Here is a 24366-nt window from a genome sequence, read left to right on the forward strand (position 1 = left end):
CTATTCACTGCACTATCTATCTGCCCCAGGATAGAATTCTTTATAAGCCTCCATTCTCTATTTTTCCAAACTCTAAGCATCTTTAAATAATCTTTGTGATTGTGATTATCATATCTTTAGACAGATGAATTCCAACTAGCTCCTCCTTAATCTCTCCCTTTCTGCTATCAAACTCCTCTCTGGTACTTCCTCTTCTCTCCATAGATTATATTTCCCTTATAAATTTGCCTATGGACTATACCATCTTTGCTTAATTTGGGGGGCAATTAGCTTCTCGCAACATTCTTCTTCTGTGTCTTTTCTCTCATCTGCCACTGTAATGCCGGAAAAACTAAAGCAAGATAGAGATCAGAGAGTATTTAAGAGTTTATTTGAAAGGGAGAGATTTGCTGGGACCAAATGGATCCATAATTTGGTCCTAGGGCTGAACGAGACTATCATTTCTAAGAATCCAGCAAACAATGTGAATTCTCAATGACATATATATACACACACATGTGGCTCAGATACAGAGGTAGACCAAGGCAGGGGTGGAGTCAGAGTGCTTAGAGTGGGAACATGGGACTAACAATCCAGTTCTGACAAGGTGAGGGGAAGTATGGGGGATATCTGATAATTGGGATTACAGAATGGGAAGAGGCACCCAACATTTTGATAAGTTGGAATGGGGAGAGGCACCCATGATTATGAGGATGTCTAAGATAGAAGGTTTTTTTTTTTTCTTATCTGGATCACCATGATTAGGAAGATGGAGTGGTTTTGCAGGATTGAGCAGAACAATTGAGGCAGAATAATTCAGGGAAACCGAGGCTAGACAATTTAGGGAAACTGAGTCAGGGCAATTAGAGAAACCAAGGACAATAAAAGAGAACTGTGGCACAACACCACCATTCTATATGGTATCTTTCTGCTTGTTATAGCTATCACTTTTAGAGTGCTAAACTCCTCTATGGTTTTAGCATACCAGTTAATGGCATACTCATACCTCATGGAAGATTCCTTTAATGGTGTATTCTAAACTTCTTTCCTTGGTAACCCTATTCCTTTCCTAATTCTATTCATATTTACTACTCCTGGTACCTATTTTACATCTCCATTTTGTCTCTAACCTCTTCTCACAAAGAAAAGAACCTCTTAGCAAAGAGAAAGGCCATTGTGAATTTGTCACATATGTATTTGTCTGACCTCGTCACCTAATACAGTTGTTTGAATATATAAGGAACTTTATAAATATCTATGAACATTTGTAAATCCATTATTAGAAGCATTCATAAGTTGGTTTTAGTTCTCAGTCTTTGGAAAATAGTCATACTTTTTTTTTCTTTCTCCAGATCCTATTGCAAATACTTGCAGTATTATTCTAATGTATTTCAATATTTTTGTACACAACTAAGTACTTAGTTTTTTACTTTTTTTCTTTTATTCCCTTTTCTTCCAAAATGGTTCCTTGTCAGTGCTAAAAAGGTTTCACTTACCAAACCAATTATTGATGAAAGCAATAAGTCCATTTATTTAACAAAAATCTTTAAAAGGGAATGATTAAACAGAATGCTCTGTAAGGAGAATTCTGGGAAGATGGCAGAGTAGGTCAGAAAATTATAAGCTCTTCACATTTCTCCCACAAACAGAACAAATTTGCCCCTCAGGGAAAGCATAGACTAGTGGAGGGGGAAAAGAACACTTGCTTCAAAATAGGGATCCTCCTGGGGCAATCTGAGAAGACCGGAATAAAGACACCAGGACAGGGTTTACTCTGTATAAAATTCAAATAACACCAGGGCAGCTCCATAGAAACATCCAACTTGGAGGCCAGGGACTAGGTCCATTTGGCTGGAACTACACCTGGAAACCCAGGAATATTCATGGACTTGACAATATGGGAAGTCAGAGATATCAGTCTTGGGAAACTGAGGGAACCTTTGCTGATTAGGTACTTGAGGCCAAATAAATATTCAACAACCTTGTAGATTTTCAAGATGTTATCTCAATTAAACCTGAACTCAATAGTAAATTTAAAATCTAAGAGTCAATATAGAAGTTTAATTCCAAGGAACACAACATGGACAAATTATTTATGTGTTTTTGTTGTTGTTGTTGTTGTTTTAAATTTCAGTAAAGTAATTAATTAATTAATTTGCTTTGTTTATTCATTTGTTTGTTTTTGTTGAGGCAATTAAATTTAAGTGACTTGCCCAGGGTCACACAGCTAGGAAGTGTTAAAAGACTGAGACCAAATTTGAACTCAGGTCTTCCTGACTTAGGGCTGATGCTCTATGAACAGCTGCCCCAAATTTATTTATTTTTAAAACACTGATTTATGAGTCATGTTGGGAAAGAAAAGTCAGAGCAAAAGAGAAAACCATGGAAGAGATTAAAAAAAAAAAAAAACAGAAAAAAAAATGGACATAGCATGCATTAATTTACATTGTCTCCTTACCGCATTTTCTGTCCAAAGTCTATTGAGATTGTTTCAGATCAGTGATCTGCTGAGAAGAAACAAATCTTTCATAGTCTATCATCACACATGCTTGCTATTATTGTGTTCAATGTATTCCTGGTTGTGCATGTTTTACTCATCATCAGTTCATGTAAATCTTTCCATGCCATCTTATAATAACTTGTTCAGCACTTTTTATAGAACAATAACATTCCATTATCTCCATGTTCCACAGCTTGTTCAGCCACTCTCCAAGTGATAGGCATCCACTCTTTTTCCAGTTCTTTGCTATCAAAAACAGAACTGCTACAAACATTTTTGCACATGTAGGTCTTTTCCCCATCTTTATGGGGTCCAGTTTTACCATATCCTCTTTTAAATTCATCATTATGTTTTCCTGTCATCTTACCAATCTGAGAGGTGTGAGGTCATATTTCAAAGTTGCTTTAATTTGCATTTCTCAAATTAATAATGATTTACAGCATTTTTACATACAAGTATAAATATCTTTAACTTAATCATCTTTAAATGATCTGTTCATATCCTATGATCATTTATCAATTGCGGAATGACTTGAATTCTTATAAATGTGATACAGTTCTTTATATATTTTAGAAATTAGACCTTTATCAAAAATACTGACTGTAAAGATTTTTTCCCAGCTCTACACTTTTTCTTGTAATCTTGCTTCTTCGGGTTTTGTTTGTGCAAAACTTTTAATTTGACACAATCAAAATTTTGTCTTTTATAATGTTCTCTATTTCTTTCTTTGGTCATAAATTCCTGTTTTCCAAAGATCTGATAGTTAAATTACCCCTTGCGCTCAAAATTTGTTTATGTTTTCTGCATTTATGCCCAAATCATGGGTCCATTTTGACCTTATTTTGGTATGAACTGTGAGATGTGGGTCTATGCCAATTTCTGACATACCATTTTCCACTTTTCCCAGAAATTGTTGTCAAATAGTCAGTCCTTATTCCACAAGCTGGAGTTTGGGGATTTATCAAATACTAGATTGCTCTAGGCCTTGATTATTGTGTCATGTATATCTTACCCTTATCCACAATTCTATTTTGTTAAGGATCATGACTGGGTGAAGTAGCAATTCTCTGAGAGCCTCTATAACTGCGGATCATAACATCTGAAGGAATTGCAAAACATCTTTTACTGACACAGGTGTTGTTGACTGGAAATTAAATAAATTGGAGAAAGAGGGAAGAGAAGAGAGATAAGACAATGCAACTGCCTCTCAGCCAAGAGGTCAGGTCAGAGCACACAACAACTTATCAGTCTCCTTGAATCATCATCATCCTCTCACATGAAGAGATCCTTTCTACAGGTCTGAGTTAGATTTCCAGCAGCCACTGGCAGGTGATTCCCATATTACAACACTATTTCTTAGCCAATAGCAAGTAGTTTTGATTATTGCTGGTTTAAAATATAGTTTGGGGTTTGATACTGTTAAGTCACCATCTTTTGTATTTTTTTCCCAGTAATTCCCTTGATGTTCTTGATTTTTTTCTTCTTCCAGATAAATTTTATTATTTTTCTTATAATTTTAATTTTCTAATTATTATTTCTAATTAAATATTTCTAATATTTTTTTTTCAATTTGATTACTAAGTCACTTAACCAATTTAGGCAGAATTGTCATTTTTAGCATATTAGGTCAATCTAGCCATCAACAACTGATACTTTTCTAATTGTTTAGATGAAATTTTATTTGTGTGATTATGTTTATATATTTGTCTTGTCAGGTATACCTCCAAATATTTCATTTCATTGGCAGTAATTTTAAATGGAATTTCTCTTTCTATCTCTTGCTGATGGGTTTTGTCAGTAATATGTAGAAATGTTAATGACTTGTGTGGGTTTATTTTATATCCTACAACTTTGCTAAAGCTGTGAATTGTTTACAGTAAATTTTTGGCTGATTTTCTAAAATTCTCTAAGCATATCATCATATCATCTACAAAGAGTAATAGTTTTATTTCCTCATTGCCTATTCTAATTCCTTTAATGTATTTTTTGTTATTGTGATAGCCAACATTTCTATTACAATGTTAAATAAAAGTGGTGATAATGGACATCCTTGTTTCAACCCTGATCTTATTGGGAATGAATCTAGCTTCTCTCCATTACAAATAATGCTTACTGTAGGTTTTAGGTAGATATTGCTTATTATTTTAAGAGAAACTCCCTTTATTCCTATGCTCTCTATTATTGTTTTTTAAAGGAAAGGGTGATGGTTGCATTTTGTCAAAAGCTTTATCTAAAACTATTGAGATTATCATATGAATTCTCTTTTGTTATTGATATGGTCAATGATGATAATAGTTTTTCTGAACCAGCCCTGCATTACTGGTGTAAATCCAACTTGGTCATAATGTAATAACTTGCTGATATGTTTCTGTAATCTTTTCTAATATTTTATTTAAAATATTGTGTCTATATTCTTTAGGAAAATTAGTCTGTAATTTTTTGTGTGTGTTTTGTGTGTGTTTTAAATATCAGTGTCATGTTTGTGTCAGAAGGAATTTGGCAATAGTTCTTCTTGGCAATAGTACCTATTTTATCAAATAATTTAAATAGTACTGAAATTTTTTAAATGTTTGGTACAATTCACTTATAAATCCATTTGATCCTGGAAGTTTTTTCTTAGGCAATTCATTAATGACTTGTTCAATTTCTTTTTCTAAAATCAGATTATTTATGAATTTTATATCCTCTTCTGTTAACCTGGTCAATTTATATTTTTATAAATATTTATTTATTTTACTTAAATTGTAAGACTTGCTGCCATAAAATTGAATAAAATGGCTCCTAATTATTGCTTTAATTTCTTTTTTATTTGTTTTGAGTTTACTTCTTTCATTTTTGATGCTGGCAATTTGTCTTATTTTGTTTTGTTTTGTTTTGTTTTTCTGATCAAATTAAGCGTTTATCTATTTGGTTAGTTTTTTCATCAAACTAATTAAGTTTTGTTTATTAGTTCAATAGTTTTCTTAGTCTCTTTTATTGCTCTCTCCTTTGAGATGCAAAATTTCTAATTTGATATTTAACTGGAGATTTTTAATTTGCTTGCATGTTTAATTCATGATCTCCTCTTTCTTTATTTTATCCATGTAGCTATTTAGAGGTATAAAGTTTTTCCTAAGAACTTCTTTGGATGCATTTCATAGGACTGGTATGTTATCTTATTATTGCCATTTTATTGGATGAAATTATAGATTGTTTCTGTGGTTTGTTATTTGATCCACTCATTCTTTAGAATGAGATTATTTAATTTGCAATTGGGTTTTAGTCTATCTTTCCCTGGCCTTTTATTGAACATAAATTTTGTATCATTTTGGTCTGAAAGGGAAACATCACTGTTTCTGTATCTTTGCATTTGATTGTGAGGTATTTATGCCTCAAAACATGGCAAATTTTTTTCTGTAGGTGCTATGTACCTCCAAGAAAAATGTGTATTCCTTTTTGTCCCTACTCAATTTTCTTCAGAGGTCTATCATATCTAGCTTTTCTAGGAACTTATTAAACTTCTTAGTTTTTTTTCTTTAATTTGTGATTAGACTAGTCTGATTCTGAGAGGGGAAATTTGAAGATCCCTACTAGAAGAGTTTTGCTGTCTATTTCTTCCTGTAACTAGCTTAAAATCTTCTCTAGGTAGTTGCCTGCTCTACCACTTGGTACATACACATTTAATATTGTTACTACTTCATTATTTGCTTACTCTTTATCAAGATATAATTTCTCTCCTTATCTCTTTTAATAAGATTCATTTTTATTTTTGCTTTATCCGAGGTCAGAATTGCTACCCTTGCTGTTTTATTTATGTCAGCTGAATTATAATAAAGCTTATTCCAGCCTTTTATCCTTACTCTGTATGTATCTCTCTATGTCAAATGTGTTGTTTTGTTTTTTGCAAACAACATATTATAGGATTCTTTTTTTTTTTTAAATCTACTGTCCTATTTGCTTCTTTTATAAGGGAGAGTTCATTCCATTCATATTCACAGTAATGATTACCAGTTCTGTATTTCTCTCTGACATATTTTCTCCTCTGTACATACTTTTGTTCTCCCTTTCCACCCTGTCTTTAATGTTGTGTTTTTTTTTATTCAACCCACCCATTACTTTATCTCCTACCATTCTCTTCCCCTTTCTCTTAGTAGTCTTTTTTTTTTTTAACACCACTCACTACCTTATCTTCTATCATCTCTTTCCCCTTCTATTGGTAGTGTTTTTAAACCATTCTACCCACTACCTTAGCTTCTATCAACCCTTCCCTCTTTTGCTTACCTTTTCCCCTAGTGTTTCTGCTTTCTTTTTGTCCTGTCCCTCCCTTTTCTTTTTCTCTTTCTCCTAGTATTTCTTTATAAAATTAAATAAAATTACTAACAAAACTGAATGATTAAATCATTCCATCTTAGAGCCAAAACACATGAAATCAAACTTCAAACAATGCTCATCCTCTCCCTTTTTTTCCTGCATTGTAATAGCTCTTTTGAGACTCTTGGTAAGAAATAATTGTCCCATTATACTTTCCCTTTCCTCTTTTTTCTAGTACTTTCTGCTTAGTTCTGGTTTTTTTCAATAAAAATGATTAAAAATCTCTTACTTCACTGAAACTCTATCTTCTCCTTTGAAAGACAATGCAGAATCTTGCTTAATAACCATTTTAATTCTTTGTTATAACTCCAGGTCTTTTCCTTCTGGAGTATGGTCTTCCAGGTCCTCTGATCCATTCTTGAAGAAGTCGTCAGATCCTGGGTAATCCTGACTTTTGCTCCTTGATATCTGAATTGCTTTTTTTCTGGTTGCTTGCAGTATATTTTCTTAAGAGTGTAGGTCTGGATCTCTGCAACAATTTTCCTTTGAATTTTCGTTGTGGGATCTCTTTCCAGAGGTGATCAATGGATTCATTAAGGTGTTAATATTATTGGAAAAGGGATAAAGATAGGGGGAAAGGGTGGTCTAGGTGAGGTAGAAAAAAAAGAAGGGTGTTTATATTAACAGGAGTGGCATAGATGTGAAGATTAATGGACATGGGCTAAAGAGTGAAGAGGGAGAGGGGAGATAGGGAAAGTTATCCATGGGATAGGGAGAGGTTAAGTAATAGGTACAAGGTGCAAGGTAAGTAGCAATGTTAAAGTGAATGAGTTAGCAAGGATATGAAATGAGAGATGTATATATACAGTACAATAAAGATCATGAATAGAATTTATTAGGAAAAAAAAAAGTAGGGTTAGTAATCCTTGTTCTTAGACAAAATCAAACTTAAAGATCCAATCAAGAGAAAAATCTACATTATATGTTAGCCATAATAATATTCTTTTAGATACATATCTCCATGTGTGTGTATGTCTATGTGTGTTTGTATGTATGTAAGAGAGAGGCTAGCTATATATGTATATAGGTGTATGTATCTGTATATATACATAGATATAGATACATAGCTATATCTATATATGTGTAACTGGGGTATTGCAGATATGACCATATATGTGTGCCTAAGTGTATATGAGTATGTATGCATGTAGGTGTGTGTATATATATATATGTGTGTGTGTGTGTGTGTGTGTGTGTGTGTGTGTGTGTATGTGTGTCTGTGTAGCGTACATATATGTGTGAGTGTGAGTGTGGGTGAAAGGGTGAGTGTGAACATGTAGGTATGTGTATAAATAAATATACACACACACACACACACACACACACACACACACGAAGAAATAAGAAGGAAGATTTGGGCAGAGGGGAAAGCAAAGGGTATAGAAAAAAGACAAAGGAGGAATCCATGAATGGAAGCAAAGAGTTAGAAGAGATAGGAAAGATATGTGGGAGGGAGGAGTATGTGTATCTGAATGTATGTAATTATATATACAGATGTACATATATATTTTTCCTTGACTATAACTTGCTTAGAGAAAGTACAGAGATGAAAGGGGATAAGAAAGAATATAGTGAAAAATGTGCATAGCAGAGAACAAAAGAACAATTTACTAGGAAGTAAAGAAAAGATGGACATTCATGAATATAATTTAGTCAACTAATATCTATACCTTCTTGAACTGATAATTGTTATATATGTTCCGCTGGACACATAATAGTGTTCTCTTTTGTTTTATTTTGTTTTATATTCCTTTTCTGTTTTTTTTCCTTATTCCATTTTTAAAAATAAAATAAAATATTTTTAAAAGAAATATCCCCAAGGAAGCAAAGGAAAGATTAGCACTCATGAATATAATCTATCATGTGTGCTTTCTTGAAATGGAAATTTATTGTTATATATTTTGAATCCCCCCTGATGTTCTGCTGGATACATGATATTTAAATATATATATATATATATATATATATATATATATATATATATATATATGTATATCTAGATATCTAGATATCTAGATATATGTATATCTATATATATATAGATATCTACACACACATATATGTATATATATACATATATATACATATATATATCTTTTCTATTGTTTTTTTTCCTTAGTTTGTGTTTAGTTCTATGAAAAAAAAAAAAACTCAAAGGAAGACTGTGGTTTTAATGGAAATACAAGTAAGAGTGAGAGAAAGAGATAACAAAATATAGAGTATCACTCACTGATCACTTTACCACATGTAAAACTGGTACTCTCAAAATGGGATTGGGAATGGACAGGAACAGTTAATATATACTATTGCAAAGTTGATAGAATCTTCAGGGACAATGATATTAAGTGTATAGTTTAAAGATAAAATCCACAGTTATCTAAAAAATACTGCTTTCAGAACTTGATGCTGAATTATAAAAACACACACTCTTTATAGTAATTCATTCTGCAGGATAATTCTTACAATTATGAATTATTGATGAAAAGCTTTTGATGAAAGCAACTCAATTATCTTATAGGATTTACTAGGGAGAAACCATTTTGAGAAAGGTCTGATTGTTTTCCTACCCTTCAGATCATAGACAGGGTCATAACAATTAGATCAAGAATTGATTTTTTTTTTTAGTCTCAAAACTTGGAGATATAAAAGATTAAGATAGGAAGGGAAATAGTCTAACCTTACAAAAATATTTTAATATTATTTGTGTTTTTTTTTCTTCATTTGACTAATTGTCTGTTATTGTTTTTGTTTTACTATTCATGAAATAATTTATGGTTGAGTTGATGATGTAGAAATAACTAATTTTGCATAAATGGAATTCATACTTATTGGGATTCAAAAAATACAGTTAGGTGCGTCTATGGCTCAACACACATTTAAAGACACCTGACATAAACTTTGCAATAATAGAAAATGGTAAGTTATTGTAGGATAGAAAACTTTACTTCCACAGGTGAGAATCTCTGACTTACCATTGTGAGTTAAGGTTAAAAAGAGGAGCTAGGAAGAAATTGGGTCTATGCTACACATATACTATACTTGAAATTAACAACAGACTATAATCTAGCATAAATGCATTTTCCTTGATATTGACTTCCCCCAAAAAAAAATATACTGGATAAACGAAATTTGTAGAGACAACCCATTTGTTTCCTAAAATTTTTCTTTTTAAATTGTCTGGTATTTATGTCTGATATAGTTTATAATTAAAAAATTTCCAGCTGAGTTATATCTTAAACTTCATTGTTTTTCCCATTGCAGTTTTAGATGTCAGTGTCTGTTATTATAAATGTTGATAGCAGAAGATGTCTTAAGTATTTTTTTCTTTTAATTGTAATTTTTCTTTGTTTCTTCATTTAGAATGACCAATAATGTCTTTTTTTTTCTCCAAAAGGGCAAAAGTATAAATTTTAATATTAAGAAATCAAATTGAAAACAGATACTTAAATGGATAATACAAAGATCTGGTTTTAAATTTGATTTGATTTAATTCCATTTGATGAAGTTCTTGCATTAGAAAAGCAGGTATATTATTGCTGTCCACCCAACAATTAACTCCTTCTAGCTGAAAAGCAACCATATTACTAAAACTTTGGAAAAATCAAACCTTGATGGGCATATTTTAATCATCTGAAACCCCTAGATCCCCTTGGGGTAGGAGGAATAGAAACTTTTGCCAATTTATCATTGTACATCTTCTGGGGCTAATCCCTAGGGACTCATTAGTTATCTACCAGTCATAGGTGATGACTTTGCAATTCTCTCTCTTTTTTTTTTTTTAAATTTTTTTTTTAATTTTTTTTTTATTTTTAAATTTTTTATTTAATAAATACATTATATTGACACTCATTTCTGTTCCGATTTTTTTTCCCCTCCCTCCCTCCACCCCCTCCCCTAGATGGCAAGCAGTCCTTTATATGTTGGATATGTTGCAGTATATCCTAGATACAATATATGTTTGCAGAACCGAACAGTTCTCTTGTTGCGTAGGGAGAATTGGATTCAGAAGGTATAAATAATCCGGGAAAAAAAACATAAATGCAGATAGTTCACATTGTTTCCCAGTGTTCTTTCTTTGGGTGTAGCTGCTTTTGTCCGTCATTTATCAATTGAAACTCAGGTCTCTTTGTCAAAGAAATCCACTTCCATCAAAATATGTCCTCATACAATATCGTTGTCGAAGTGTATAATGATCTCCTGGTTCTGCTCATTTCACTTAGCATCAGTTCATGTAGGTCTCTCCAAGCCTCTCTGTATTCATCCTGCTGGTCATTTCTTACAGAGCAATAATATTCCATAACATTCATATACCACAATTTACCCAGCCATTCTCCAATTGATGGGCATCCATTCATTTTCCAGTTTCTAGCCACTACAAACAGGGCTGCTACAAACATTTTGGCACATACAGGTCCCTTTCCCTTCTTTAGTATTTCTTTGGGATATAAGCCCAATAGAAACACTGCTGGATCAAAGGATATGCACATTTTGATAATTTTTTGGGCATAATTCCAGATTGCTCTCCAGAATGGTTGGATTCGTTCACAACTCCACCAACAATGCATTAGTGTCCCAGTTTTCCCGCATCCCCTCCAACATTCATCATTATTTTTTCCTGTCATCTTAGCCAATCTGACAGGTGTGTAGTGGTATCTCAGAGTTGTCTTAATTTGCATTTCTCTGATCAATAATGATTTGGAACACTCTTTCATATGAGTGGTAATAGTTTCAATCTCATCCTCTGAAAATTGTCTGTTCATATCCTTTGACCATTTATCAATTGGAGAATGGCTTGATTTCTTATAAATTTGAGTCAGTTCTCTATATATTTTGGAAATGAGGCCTTTATCAGAACCTTTAACTGTGAAAATGTTTTCCCAGTTTGTTGCTTCCCTTCTAATCTTGTTTGCATTAGTTTTATTTGTACAAAGGCTTTTTAATTTGATGTAATCGAAATTTTCTATTCTGTGATCAGTAATGGTCTCTAGTTCATCTTTGGTCACAAATTTCTTTCTCCTCCACAAGTCTGAGAGATAAACTATTCTATGTTCCTCTAATTTATTTATAGTCTCGTTCTTTATTCCTAGGTCATGACCCATTTTGATCTTATCTTGGTATATGGTGTTAAGTGTGGGTCCATGCCTAATTTCTGCCATACTAATTTCCAATTATCCCAGCAGTTTTTATCAAATAATGAATTCTTTTCCCAGAAGTTAGGGGCTTTGGGTTTGTCAAACACTAGATTGCTATAATTGACTATTCTGTCTTGTGAGCCTAGCCTTTTCCACTGATCCACTAATCTATTTCTTAGCCAATACCAAATGGTTTTGGTGACTGCTGCTTTATAATATAATTTTAGATCAGGTACAGCTAGGCCACCTTCATTTGATTTTTTTTTTCATCAATTCCCTTGAGATTCTCGACTTTTTATTGTTCCATATGAATTTTGTTGTTATTTTTTCTAGATCAATAAAATATTTTCTTGGAAGTCTGATTGGTATAGCACTAAATAAATAGATTAGTTTAGGGAGTATTGTCATCTTTATTATGTTCGCTCGGCCGATCCAAGAGCACTTAATATTTTTCCAATTATTTAAGTCTGACTTTATTTGTGTGGAGACTTTTTTATAATTTTGCTCATATAATTCCTGACTTTCCTTTGGTAGATAGATTCCCAAATATTTTATGGTATCAACAGTTATTCTGAATGGAATTTCTCTTTGTATCTCTTGCTGTTGGGTTTTGTTGGTGATGTATAAAAATGCTGAGGATTTATGGGGATTTATTTTGTAGCCAGCTACTTTGCTAAAATTATGAATTATTTCCAATAGCTTTTTGGTAGAATCTCTGGGGTTCTCTAGGTATACCATCATATCATCTGCAAAGAGTGATAGTTTGGTTTCCTCATTGCCTACTCTAATTCCTTTTATATCTTTCTCGACTCTTATTGCCGAGGCTAGTGTTTCTAATACGATATTAAATAATAATGGTGATAGTGGGCAACCTTGCTTCACTCCAGATCTTACTGGGAAAGGTTCCAGTTTTTCCCCATTGCATATGATGCTTACTGATGGTTTTAAATATATGCTCCTGACTATTTTAAGGAAAAGTCCATTTATTCCTATGCTCTCAAGTGTTTTTATTAGGAATGGATGTTGGATTTTATCAAATGCTTTTTCTGCATCTATTGAGATGATCATGTGGTTTTTGTTTGTTTGGTTATTGATATAGTCAATTATGCTAATAGTTTTCCTAATATTGAACCAGCCCTGCATTCCTGGTATAAATCCTACTTGGTCATAGTGTATTATCCTGGTGACAATTTTCTGTAATCTTTTTGCTAATATTTTATTTAAGATTTTAGCATCAATATTCATTAGGGAGATTGGTCTATAATTTTCTTTCTCTGTTTTCAGCCTACCTGGTTTAGGTATCAGTACCATATCTGTGTCATAAAAGGAGTTTGGTAGGACTCCTTCAATCCCTATTTTTTCAAATAGTTTATATAACATTGGAGTTAATTGTTCTTTAAATGTTTGGTAGAATTCACATGTAAATCCATCTGATCCTGGGGATTTTTTCTTAGGGAGTTGATTGATAGTTTGTTCTATTTCTTTTTCTGAGATGGGACTGTTTAGGATATTTACTTCTTCCTCTGTTAGTTTGGGCAAGCTGTATTTTTGGAGGTATTTTTCTATTTCATTTAAGTTGTCGAATTTATTGGCATAAAGTTGGGCAAAGTAACTCCTAATTATTGCTCTAATTTCCTCTTCGTTAGTGGTGAGTTCTCCCTTTTCATTTTTAAGACTAACAATTTGATTTTCCTCTTTCCTTTTTTTAATCAGATTTACTAAGGGTTTGTCTATTTTGTTGGTTTTTTCATAGAACCAACTCTTAGTTTTATTAATCAATTCAATAGTTTTTTTACTTTCAATTTTATTGATCTCACCTTTTACTTTTAGAATTTCAAGTTTAGTGTTTGACTGGGGGTTTTTAATTTGTTCCTTTTCTAGCATTTTTAATTGCAAACCCAATTCATTGACCTTCTCTTTCTCTATTTTATACAAATAGGCCTCTAGAGATATGAAATTTCCCCTTATTACCGCTTTGGCTGCATCCCATACATTTTGGTATGATGTCTCATTATTATCGTTTTCTTGGGTGAAGTTATTAATTATGTCTATGATTTGCTGTTTTACCCAATCATTCTTTAGTATGAGATTATTTAGTTTCCAATTATTTTTTGGTCTACTTCCCCCTGCTTTTTTGTTGAATGTAATTTTCATTGCATCGTGGTCTGAAAAGGATGCATTTACTATTTCTGCCTTACTACATTTGAGTTTGAGGTTTTTATGTCCTAATATATGGTCAATTTTTGTATAGGTTCCATGAACTGCTGAAAAGAAAGTGTATTCCTTTCTGTCTCCATTACATTTTCTCCAGAGATCTATCATATCTAGCTTTTCTAGTATTCTGTTTACCTCTTTGACTTCTTTCTTATTTATTTTCTGGTTTGATTTATCTAATTCTGAGAGTGCAAGGTTAAGATCTCCCACTATTATAGTTTTACTGTCTATTTCTTCTTGCAGCTCTCTTAGTTTCTCTTTTAAGAATTTAGATGCTACCCCACTTGGTGCATATATGTTTAATATAGATAGTGCTTCATTATCCATGCTACCCTTTAGCAAGATATAGTGTCCTTCCTTATCTCTTTTAATTAGGTCAATTTTTGCTTTAGCTTGATCTGAGATCAGGATGGCTACCCCTGCTTTTTTGACTTCACCTGAAGCATAGTAGATTTTGCTCCAACCTTTTACCTTTAACCTGCATGTATCTCCCCGCTTCAGGTGTGTTTCCTGTAAACAACATATTGTAGGATTCTGGCTTTTAATCCATTCTGCTAACCGCTTCCTCTTTATGGGGCAGTTTACCCCGTTCACGTTTATGGTTAGAATGACCAATTCTGTATTACTTGCCATCTTGTTAACCCCGGTTTATGCTTTCCTCCCTTCTTTCCCCTTTCCCCCCCTTCCAAGTATTAAGCTTGTGAGCACCCCTTGCTTCTCACAGTCCTCCCTTTTTAGTGTCCCTCCCCCCGCCTTAGAGTTCCTCCCCCTATCTTACCCCTTTCCCTCCCAGTTCCCGTATTCTCTTCCGCTTAGCTTATTCCTTCCCTTTCCACTTTTCCCTTCTCACTTTTCAATGAGATGGGAGAAGTTTCACCATAGATTGAATATGTCTTAAGATTTTTCACTTAAAGCCAATTCTGAAGGCAGTAAGATACCCACTATATTCATCCCCCTCCATTCTTTCTCTCAGATATAATAGGTTTCCTATGCCTCTTCATGAGATGTACTACCCCCACTTTACCCTTTTTCTGGTACAATGTCCTTTCCACATCAATCTCTAGAACAAGGTATACATGTATTCTTTATACATCTATATAGTCAAAATATAGTTCCCAGGATTAATCTTTACCTTTTTAGATTTCTCTTGAGTTCTATATTTGTAGATCAAACTTTTTGTTAAGTTCTGGTTTTTTCATCAGAAATAGATGAAATTCGCTTACTTCGTTGAATGTCCATCTTCTTCCCTGGAAAAAGATGCTCATTCTCGCTGGGTAAGTTATTTTTGGTTGCATACCAAGTTCCTTAGCCTTTCGGAATATCATATTCCAGGCCCTTCAATCTTTTAATGTGGATGCTGCCAGATCCTGGGTGATCCTTATTGTGGCTCCTTGATACTTGAATTGGGTTTTTCTAGCCGCTTGCAATATTTTTTCTTTCATCTGAGGGTTCTGGCATTTGGCCACTATATTCCTTGGTGTTTTGATTTTAGGATCCCTTTCAGTGGGTGATCGATGAATCCTTTCAATGTTTATTTTTTCCTCTGTTCCTATGACTTCTGGGCAGTTCTCTTTGATAATTTCCTGGAAGACAGTGTCCAGGCTCTTTTTTTCATCATGTTTTTCTGGGAGTCCAATGATTCTCAGATTGTCTCTCCTGGATCTGTTTTCCAGGTCTGTTGTCTTCCCCAGAAGGTATTTCACATTTTTCTCCATTGTTTGATTTTTTTGGATTTGCTTGACTGATTCTTCTTGTCTCCTCGACTCATTCATTTCCACTTGTTCAATTCTGATTTTCAGTGAAGTATTCTCTTCACTCACTTTTTTAAAATCTTTTTCTAATTGTCCAATTGAGTTCTTTTGTTCTGTGGATTTTTTTTCCATTTCGCCAATTTTGTTTTTTAGAGAGCTGTTTTCTGTTTCCAGTTCACTAATCCTATTTTTCAAGGATTTTACTTCTTTATCCACTCTCTCTTTAACTTTCTCCAGGCTCTTTTCCCATTTTTCTTCTAGCTCCCTTGTGAGAGCCTTTTTAATCACTTCTATGAGGTTCATCTGTGCTGAGGAACAGACGATCTCCTTTGGGGAATCACCTGGGGACTGCCTGTTTTTAGTCTCCTCAGGATTTAGAGTCTGCTCTCTATCTGTATAGAAGCTGTCAAGGGTTAAAGTCCTCTTCAGCTTCTTGCTCATTCTGTCTATTAATCAGAGACAAACTACCAAAGAAAAACAGAAAAAACTGGAGTCTTTCTTTGGGGGGGGGGGGCTGGGTGTGTTATCGAGCTTCCTCTACAGACTTCAGGGGGCAGCAGTGAGGCACTAGCAGGACTGTGCTGCGCCTGCGCTCTGAGATCCCAGAGTTTGCTGAGTCACTGACGGGGGGGAAGGGGGGGGCGGCCAGGTCCTGAGAGACTCCAGCTGTTTGCGGTTGTATTCTTCAGCCCCGGTGTTTTTAGCTTCTCTGCTGGGCTGTTGACTTGCTGCAGGTTCCAAACCTGTAGTGAAGCTCTCCCCGCAGAGACGGCTGCGATCACTCCCCACCCCCTCTCCAGTCTGCTCCCGTGCTATCACTGCCGCTGCCCGCCGCCTGCGCCCGATCTAAAACCGCCCCAGCCCTCCAGTAAAGACAGACCTTTCTTGGCGGATCTCAAGGATGGCTTCTCTTGGTAACTATTTGTGGGTTTTTTTCAGTCAAGCATTGATTCAGAGGCTTGTAATGAAGTGGATAGTGAGAGAAAGCGCGGAGCTTATGCAACTGTGAGCCTCCTCTCCGCCATCTTAACCGGAAGTCCCCAATAATGTCTTACTATGGGACCATATCATAGTCATAACATGGAGCTTGATCTGATCTCAGTGATATGAATCCATTTATCAATGAATCAGGTTGGTGTTTGATGAAATTGCTGCAGGCATAAAAAAGCATAGGGTATTAGACTTTTAAAATGGGAAGGAAGATTTTATATATATAAGCATACTCTTCATATAATAACCAGTGATGCTCATCTAATTTTTTCTTGATGTTATCCAGCAACAACAAAATCCCCTTTTTAAAAGCCATAATTCATATTTTTTAAAAGATTTTTACTCCAATATCAAGTCTAAATTCCTCTTATTGCAACATGTACCTAATAAAAACCTAATTCTTCTCTTTAGGACCAAACAGAACAAATAATCCTCCCCTCCATGTTAACTGATTGAAAATGCTGAGATATTTCATCTTTTCCTTCTCTTATTACCAGCCCTTCTAAACCTCAACATCACATTCAAAGAACAACTTCATTCCTAGAGGAGCCTCATAACTTTCAGACAATGTGAGGATCTTTTACTCACTTTCTTTGACTCTTTTGAGAAAGCAGCCACAAGAAATATCAACTGTCTCAGATATTCAAATGCCTTGAATGGCAGAAAGTGAAGAATAACTAAGAAATAATAATAACTATTAATGAGAGTAAAAGAGGAGAGTGTAAAATCTGGCTTAAAGGTTCATATTAAAAAAAAAAAAAAAAAAACTTTGTGACCGGTCTTCACTTCTTGGCAAATAGAGGGAAAAGAAATGGACATACTGTCAAATTTATATTCTTGGACTCAAAGAGCACTGCCAATGATGATTGCAGTTGTGAAATTAAAAGACACTCATTCCTTGGAAGGAAAATTATTACAGATACCTAAAGCATACTAAAAGTGGAGATGTCATGTAGTCAGTGAAGATCTATAGAGCTACTGTTGTGTTTTTTTTTGTTTGTTTTTTTTTTTTCCAGTATCAGGACTGTAAAAAACTGTATTATAGTGAAAGCTAAACACTTCTAATTTGAAGCATTTCATTGTTGTGCTGGAAAAACATTTAGAGTCCCTTAAACAAAAAGGAAATTAAATCTGTCAATACTTAAAGAAATTAATTCAAACTATTCAATAAAAGATCAAATATAAATGCTGAAACTTATTTTGGTTGACAAGAGAAGATAGGGACCTGGGGACAAGATAAAAGGAGAAATTGATGTTGGAATGTTAGGAAAGGTTGAAGAAAAAAGCTAAAGAGAAATGGGAGAGGATGAAATGGAAAGATAGTGTCATCTAAAAAATAAACATGAATGTGAAGACTTTGAGAGACTGTAGGGAAAAAAAAAAGACCAGTGGGCTATAATTACTTGGTTCTTTTCACCATAGCCTTGATATTTACATCTTCCTGAGCAGAGCTGTGGAAGATAATGTGCTTGGAGAAAAAAACATTTTATAGTTTTCATTCTAAATTCTTAATGTTAAAAAAAAAAAAACAGAAGGAATTAAAGGTTTACACAACTTTGAAGAGAATTATATATATATATATATATATATATATATATATATATATATATATATATACACATATATATATATATGCAACATAATTAAGCTATGTTGTCCTGAGAACATTTGGAAGTGAAACTAGCAGGAAAACAGATGGATGGAATGGAAAAATGGAACAGATTTGTCAGAATTAGTAAAACAAAATATTTTTGGGGTGGAGCCAAGATGGCAGAGAGTAGACACATCTCAATCTGAACTTCTCTGAGCTTCCCTCACATAACAGTACATTAAGCTTCTGAACTGGTTTTGGAGTGACAGAACCTGCAAATATTTGGAGTAAAACAAATTTCCAGAAGAAGATACTTTGGAAGAACTTCAGAAAATGTCTGTTTCAATCAGGCAGGGAAAAAGACTGCTAATCCCAGACCATATCACAGGGAGACAAGGGCAGGGAGCCTAGGTGGGAGGTCAGGATGTTGGGCTTCTATGCACCAGGTTCTCAGGCTACTATGCCATGATTCAAGCCAGTTGTTTTTCACATTAGCTGTGAGACACCCAAAGCAAATACAAAAGGCAAATTGTGAGTCACTAAATTTCATAATAATTCAGCATCTGGCCATGCCTACCCAGCACTGAAAGTCAGTCAGCAAGACTGGCCACAGGGCAAACTAAAGCAGCTCAAGAGCAGACCTGAACCCTTTAAAAATGAGCAAAAAAGGGGGGAAAAAATCTAACTAGAGACAGCTTTTATTTTTATTTATTTATTTTTTATTTTAAATAGCTTTTTATTTACAAGTTATATGCATGGGTAATTTTACATCATCAACAATTGCCAACCTTTTTTTCCAATTTTTCCCCTTCTTCCCCCCACCCTCTCCCCTAGATGGCAGCATAACCAATACATGTTAAATATATTAAAGTATAAATTAAATACAAAATAAGTATACATGTCCAAATCATTATTTTGCTGTACAAAAAGAATCAGACTCTGAAATATTATACAATTAGCCTGTGAAGGAAGTCAAAAAATGTAGGTGGGCAAAAATATAGGGATTGGGAATTCAATGTAATGAGTCTTAGTCATCTCCCAGAGTTCTTTCACTGGGTGTAGCTGGTTCAGTTCATTACTGCTCCATTAGAACTGATTTGGTTCATCTCATTGCTGAAGATGGCCAGGTCCATCAGAATTGATCATCATATAGTATTGTTGTTGAAGTATATAATGATCTCCTGGTCCTGCTCATTTCACCCAGGATCAGTTCGTGTAAGTCTCTCCAGGCCTTTCTGAAATCATCCTGTTAGTCATTTTTAACCAAACAATAATATTCCATACTATTCCTATACCACAATTCATTTAGCCATTCTCCATTTGATGGGCATCTACTCAGTTTCCAATTTCTGGCCACTACAAAGAGGACTGCCACAAATATCCATGCACATATAGATCCCTTTCTCTTCTTTAAGATCTCTTTGGTATATAAGCCCAGTAGTAACACTGCTGGATCAAAGAGTATGCACAGTTTGATAACTTTTTGAGTATAGTTCCAAATTGCTCTCCAGAGTGGTTGGATGTATTCACAATTCCACCAACAATGTATTAGTGTCCCTGTTTTCCCACATCCCCTCCAACATTCTGCATTATCTTTCCCTGGTATTCTAGTCAATCTGACAGGTAGTGGCATCTCAGAGTTGTCTTAATTTGCATTTCTCTGATTAATAATGACTTGGAGCATCTTTTCATATGGTTAGAAATAGTTTCAATTTCTTCATCTGAGAATTTAGACAGCTTTTATGAAGAAAGAGAACAGACCTCAAACCCTAAGGATCTTAGAGGCATATCACTTCTATGTGAAGCCCCAAAGGGTGATATGATTGGTATCTGCTTCACAAGACTCTCTTGCCAGAATTTTAAAAGGATATTAAAAGAGAGAAGAAAAATGGAGAAAGGAAATCTTTTTAAGAGGATATGAAAAAGAAAAAAAAAAGAAATTATATGAGGAAACTCCTTAAAAAATAAATTTCTTGAAATGGGAAAAGCATTAACACTTTACAAAATAGATACAAAAAAGAAACCAATTAGTTGAAAAAAAGAAATTTGTGAACTAGAAAAAAATGCAATGAACAAAACATCCATTTAAAAGTTCAATTGGCAAAATACAAAAGGAGATAAAAAAGCTAACTGAAGGAAATAATGCACTAAAAATTAGAATTGAACAAATGGAAGTTAATGACTCAAGGAAACGTCAAGAAGCAGTCAAACAAAACCAAAAAAGAAAAAAAGAAAAAAATGAGAAAATGTAAAATATCTTATTGGAAAAACAACTGACCTGAAGAGCTCTAGGAGAGATAATCTAAGAATTATTGGACTTCCTGAAAATCAAGATTTAAAAAAAAAAGCACCTAGATATCATCCTTCAGGAAATCATTAAGGAAAATTGTCTAGATGTCCTAGAATCAGAGGGTAAAATAGCCATTGAAAGAATTCACTGATCATTTCCTGAAAGACACCCCAAAATGAAACTCCAAGGAACACCATAGCTAAATTTCAGAATAATTAAATCAAGGAGAAAATATTGCAAGCAACCAGAAGAAAAGAATTCAGATATTGAGGAGTCACAATTAGGATCATCCACGACCTAGTTGCTTTTATTTTAAAAGATCAAAGGGCATGGAATCTGATATTCTGAAAGGCAAAGGAACTTAGATTGCAACCAAAAATCAACTATCCAGCAAAACTGAGCATCATCTTTCAGGGAAAAAAAAGTGGATGTTCAATGAAACAGGTGAATGTCATCTATTTCTGATGAAAAGAGCAGAGCTCAACAGAAAAATTGGTATTCAAAAACATAAATACAGAAAGATAAAAAGAAAGAAAAGAAAAGAAATATACCTTCCTTTTAAAAATTAAAAAACTTATATCCCTATATAGGAAGATGATAAGTTTAACTCAAGATTTGTATCTCTGTTATGGGCATTCTTAGAGGTTGTAGGTATACTTTGATTTTATTGTGATGATTTTAAAAAAGAACCTAGAAGAGGAAAGGTGATTTTAATGGAAGAACAGGAAAAATGGAGTTAAAATATGGTAAATGTCATCTCATGAAGAGGCAGAAAAGACCTATTGCAATTAAGAAATAAGGGGGAGGGGAAGGAGCATTGTGTGAATGTTCCTTTCATTAGATTTGGCTCAAAGAGAGAATATCAGACACATTACATTTACAAAGATGCTTGTTTCACCATCTAGAGAAGTAAGAGAGGAAGGGGGAAAGCAATGGGGGAGGCTAATAGAAGGGAGAACAGAAGTAAAAGAGGAAAGCTATAAGAAAAGGGTAGGGGCTGCAAAAGGGTAGAGCTATTTGAGGAAGGGGGAGATCAGTAACAAAATGCTGGGGAGGAGAGAAACAGAGAAAAGGAAAATAAAAATATAATGAGGGGCAAACAAGATGGCAGGAATTTGTAATTTTGTAAGTTTGTAATTTTATATGTGAATATGAATGGGATGAATTCTCTCATAAAATGGAAGTGAATAGCAGACTCGATTAAAAGCCTGAATCCTACAATTTGTAGTTTACAAGAAATTCATTTAAAACAGAGTAATATATTTAGAGTAAAGGAAAAAGGCTGGAGCAGAATCTATTATGTTTCAGCTGAGGAAAAATAATGCAGGAGTTATGATACTGATCTTGGATCAAGCTAAAGCAAAAATAGATTTAATTCAAAGAGATAAGGAAAGAAACTATATTCTACTTAAATACCATAGTACCATAGATAATAAGTAATATAATACTAATCATATGGGCACCAAGTGGTATAGCATCCAAATTCCTAGATGAAAAGTTAAGAGTACTGCAAGAATTAGAAAGCAAAATTATACAAGTGAGGAATCTCAATCTTGCTACCTCATAATTAAATAAATTGAAGCCCTTCCCCCCCCCCAAAAAAAAAAAAAAAAACTAAGAAAGAAGTTAAAGAGATAAATATAATCCTGGAAAAGTCAGCCATGATAGACCTTTGGAGAAAATTGAATTGAGACAGAAAGGAATATATTTTTCTCTTAGCAATATATGGAACCTATACAAAAACTGACCATGAATTAAGCATGAAAATCTCAAAATCAAATGCAGAAAGTCATAAATAGTAAATGCATTTTTTTCAGATCATGATGCAATTAAAGTTACTTCAATAAAAGGTCAGGGGAAAATAAACCAAAAATTAATTGGAAACTAAATAATCTAATCCTAAAGAATGAATGGATGAAGCAGCAAATCATAGACACAATCAATAATTTCTTCCAAGAAAATGACTATAATAAGGCAACATAGCAAAATGTGTTAGATGCAGCCACAGAAGTTATTAGGGGAAATTTTATATCTATAGATGCTTACTTTCATAAAACAGAAAAAGGTCAATGAATTGATCTTTCAATTTAAAAAGGTAGAAAAAGAACAAATTACCCCCCCAAGTGAATACCAAATTTGAAATTCTGAAAAATAAAAGGAGAGATTAATAAAATTGGAAATAAGAAAACTATTAAATTAATAAAACTAAGTTAGTTTTATGAAAAAATAACAAAATAGATAAAACTTTTGTTAATTTGATTAGAAAAAGGAAAAAAAATCAAATTGTTAGTATCAAAAATGAAAATGAGAACTTTCCACCAATGAAGAGCAAATTAGTGCAATAATTAGGCTTTATTTTTTCCACCTGTATGACAATAAATTTGATAATCTAAGTGAAGTGGAGGAATATCTACAAAAATATAGATTGTTCAGATTAAGAGAAGAAGAAATAAATTGCTTAAATTTTCCCATTTTAGAAAAAAAAGAAATTTAACAAACTATTAATCAAGTCCTTAAAGAAAAAGTCTTCAGAGCCAAATACATTTACATGTGAATTCTACCAAACATTTAAATAAAAATTAAAACCAATATTATTGAAACTATTTGAAAAAATAGGGAAAAAAGGAATTCAACCAAATTCTTTTTATAATACAAATGTGGTGCTGATAACTAACCCAGAGAAGGCCAAAACAGAGATAGGACCAATTTCCCAAATGAATATTGTTGCAAAAATCTTAAATAAAATATTAACAAATAGATCACAGCAAGTTATCACCAGGATAATACACCATCATCAAATAGGATTTATATCAGGATTACAGGGTTGGTTCAATATTCAAAAAAATATTAGCATAATTGGTTGTATCAATAATTAAAACTAACAAAAATTATATTATTATCTCAGAAGCAGAAGAAACATCTGATAAAGTCCAATACCCATTCCTATTAAAATCACTAGAGAATATAGGAAAAATGGAGTTTTCCTTAAAATGATCAGTAACATTTATTTAAAATCATCAGCAAGCATCATACGTAATGGGGACAAACTAGAACCATTCTCACTAACATTGGGGTGAAACAAGATTGCCATGCTCATGGTAAGGAGTAGGTAATATAATGAAAATGACAATGCTTCTTAAATTAATCTACTTCTTAAGTGCCAAATCAACTAAACTCTTAGAAATTATTTTGCAGAACAAAAATAATAACAAAGTTCATCTTGGAAAAACAAAACATCAAGAATTTCAAGGGAATTCATGAAAAAAAAAAATACAAATGATGCTGTTCTGCCTGTGCCAGACCTAAAACTATATTGTAAAGTAATGCTTATCAAACTCATTTGGTATTGGCTAAGAAACAGAATAGTCGATCAGTGGCTTGGTTTAGGTTCACAAGACACAATTGTTCAATGACAATAGTAATCTAGTGTTTGACAAACCCAAAGACCCCAACTTCTGGGAGAGGAACTCATTATTTGACAAAAATTGCTTGGAAAATTGCAAATTAATAGGGCAGAAAATAGATTTTGACCTATACCTAATATCTTTTCCCAAGATAAGGTCAAATGG

The sequence above is a fragment of the Antechinus flavipes genome, chromosome 4, assembly GCF_016432865.1.
Source record: "Antechinus flavipes isolate AdamAnt ecotype Samford, QLD, Australia chromosome 4, AdamAnt_v2, whole genome shotgun sequence".
Classification (NCBI taxonomy): domain Eukaryota; kingdom Metazoa; phylum Chordata; class Mammalia; order Dasyuromorphia; family Dasyuridae; genus Antechinus; species Antechinus flavipes.